We start from the raw sequence: 3,287 nt of genomic DNA on the forward strand, positions 1-3,287 counted from the left end.
CTCAGCACCAACTCTACTTTCACATGGAGCTCTCCAGGACACCCTGATTGCTGAGCTCAGCTCTGCTTAAGCCAGGTCTCTGATCCAAGCTCCTTCCCCACCTCAACGTGACTGAGCTGTGGCACGTGGAGCTCTCTCAGCTCCTGCTCCCTGGGGATAATGTGCTCCAAGCTGAGCCCACGGCATCGCAGCTATTTTTACCATCTCCCAGCTGTTCCAGGTGTGTGCAAGGCAAAGGAGATGGAAAAAGTGCACCTGGGCCCTGGCAGGGGCATCCAAGGGCTCCAGGGTGCACGTGCACTCACTGCCCTTGGCACGGGGCTGTCTCTGGGAGGCAGAGAAGTCCAAGGGCTGGAGCTGTTGAGTGTGGTCATCATCAAATCCAACTGAAATGGGAGCAGGAACAAAACACAGGCAAGAGATGCAGCAGGGACAGGGGAATCACCTTGCCAGGGAGCAGGGAAGGGGCTTGGGTGATGGTGAGGCTCTGCTATGGATCAAAATCCCCCCCTTGGAAGGGCTTCCCACACTCCCATCTGCTCCAAAAATTCATGCTCGGTGCCCAGTGGCATCCCTCGGAGTCAGCAGGAGTTTCCTTGCGGGAAGCAGCAGCCTGGGAGTGGGGATGAAGTTCAGGGCAAAACTGCTGATGGCAGGAGGTAAGAGCCGCTGCCACCTTCCACAGGTGCTTCAGAAAGCCAGGGCCGGGCAGGAGGACATGGCCCTGGCTGTGGGTGACACCAGAGCTCTGCTCTGCTCCCCAGCACCTCAGCGGGGTGGAATTACAGGAAACACCCACTCAACAGCATCCCAGAAATAAACCGTGCTGCTCCTCACCTCCCTAAGTGTCTTCATCGTGGAGGAAACAGGAGAGAATTTTAGAAGTGGAAATAGGGAAGCGTGGGATATGTAGGTGGGTGCCTAGAGAGACCCCAAACCCCTACTGAACTCTCTGAGGGTGATTAGGTTAAAGGTGCCCCCCTTATGTCCCTTATGGGGGACACCTAATGCCACTGCCAGCCTGTCCCAGAGCTCATCCCACTGTGGAGCTCTCCTGACTCCCCCAGATCCCAACCCTAGAGCACAGGGACAGGAGACCCCAGGGCTGCCTGAGCCCAGCACCGTGGCCAGATCCTGCTCAGCATTTTCCAGTGCCAGTGGAGTCACCACTGCAGCCTGCCAGCACCCCAGGGCTGGATGGACACGGTCCCTGTGGGGGTCACAGTGCCTGGGAATGAGAGCTGAGAGCCCATGGAGCAGGCGGCATGTGTGCAAGGTGCCCATCTCCTGACCATGCTGCCTTCACCTGGCCGAGAAAAGCATCTTTGGAGCAGATAAATAAAACCAGGCGGTGCCTGGGGCCACTTCCCAACGCTGCCATGCGCTCTTCCAAGGCAGCTGCCATCAGCTCCCTCTCCAGCGATCCGAAATAGCAGGAGGGAAGCCCTTCAGCTGCATCATGAATCATCCTGGGAGGCAGAGTGGTTATTTTTACGGCGCTGTGGCTCACGTGGAGCTGCCAGTGCAGCCCCCGGGGATGGGCTGTGCTGCTGCAGTGGGACACAGCCCTGTCCCTGCTTCCATGGGCCTTGGGAGTACCAAGGGTTCTGTGTCCCAGGAGGTTTCCTGTGAGGGCAATGTGATGGTGATGCCATCAGAGAGGTTTGCCTTGGCTCAGGGAAGGAGGCAGAGCTGTGCTGCTGCTGGGGGGGTGGGCTGTGAGAACAGCCCTGTGGAGCTCAGGATGTCAGTGGAATGTCTCTCCCCTCTCCCTGTGCCTCCTGGCTCCCACAAAAACCATCTCCTGTGCTGGGGTCTCTGCCCTTTGGCAGCACTGCAGATCACCATCACTATCCATCACGAGGGAACTAAGCAGAGGAGAGGAGGAGGGATGGATGAGGAGGAGCTGGCATATGGCTGGGCTGGGCACCCTGCAGGAACTCATAAAACCCCCAGCACCTGCCACCTCAGGTGCCAAACACCAACCCTGCAATGGAGGCAGGACACAGCAGGCAGGGCCCCGTGTCCATGCCCTCCCACCTGGTCCCTGTCCCCGTGCCCCGGCTCTGTGGGGCAGGAGTCCCATGGATTGGAGCAGCAGGAATACTGTTCCAGTGCCATTGTCTGAAAAACCCCATGGAAGGGCTGACAGCATGACAAGCACCAGCTCTTCCCACCCAGGCACAGGGGTCACCCTGTGTGTGACACTGCCCTGCTGGGCACTGTTGGGAGGTGGCAGGGCCCTGGCTGGCCCTGCTGCCATGCTTTGGAGGGCTGGGAAAGCTGGGAAAGGGAATGGTGTATGGAGCTGAGCCGTGGGGTTTGGCACCCCACACCTGCACGCTGCCATCCACACGTGTCCAGCTGTAAGAACAACCCAGGGGCAGCACAGCCAGCCAGGGACTGCCTCAGGGGTGGGAATAGAGGCACAAGGATGCAGGCAGACCAGGCTGTGGTGATGGGCTCTCTGTGCCACCCAACACCCACCAGCAGCCTGTCCTGAGCCTGGGATCCCATTCCCTGCTGGTGCAGGAGCAGGGTGAGTTTACACAAACATTGTCAGGGTGAAATATTTATCAGGCTGTTTAAAGGAAAACCAGGCAGGAGGCTGGGCAGGAGGAGGGGAGAAAGTGCACAAACACGGGCAGGAAGTAGCAGGTCCCTGGCTGCCACTGGGGCAGTGGCCATGGCCCTGCTCAGCCCCATCCTGGCTGCCAGGGAGTCCCTGGAAACTCCAGGCAGCCCTCCCTGGGGGTCCCCAGTGTCCCTCAGTCCTGATGTGCTGCAGACAGCGTGGCCCCAGCAAGCAAGGACACAGGGACCTCGAACTTTGGGTCAGAACCTGGTGCCAGCAGGTGCCTTGAGGCAGCACCAAGAGCTGCGGTGAACGGGGGAAAGCTGGGAACTCAGTGCATGGAGTGGCTTCACATTGGCGCCGTGCTGCAGCCACAGCCAGGAAAATGCTGCCCCCAAACCAGGGAGGAAGGCAGGGAGGGGACCGGGCAAGAGAGGAGCTGCTGGAAGGAAAGCAAACCCCATCCAGACTCATCACCCCATCCTCCTGCAGCACAGCCTCTTTGAAGGAGCAGGGAGGGCAGGATCAGCCCCAGACCCCACCCTCTGTGGGACCAAGGACCGAGGCACCTCTTGCAGCCCCAGGGACAGACGTCATGTATTTCAAGGTCAAAGTGGAAAAGAGACCACAAAATAACCCCAAAGCTCTTGGTGTTTCAGCTGAGCTCCCCACCACCCCTCACACTGCCAGACACCTGAGCACAGCCGAAGGG

The sequence above is a fragment of the Chamaea fasciata genome, unplaced genomic scaffold (assembly GCF_029207755.1).
Source record: "Chamaea fasciata isolate MVZ Bird 193981 ecotype frontalis unplaced genomic scaffold, bChaFas1.0.hap1 SCAF_17, whole genome shotgun sequence".
NCBI classification, from domain to species: Eukaryota; Metazoa; Chordata; class Aves; order Passeriformes; family Sylviidae; genus Chamaea; species Chamaea fasciata.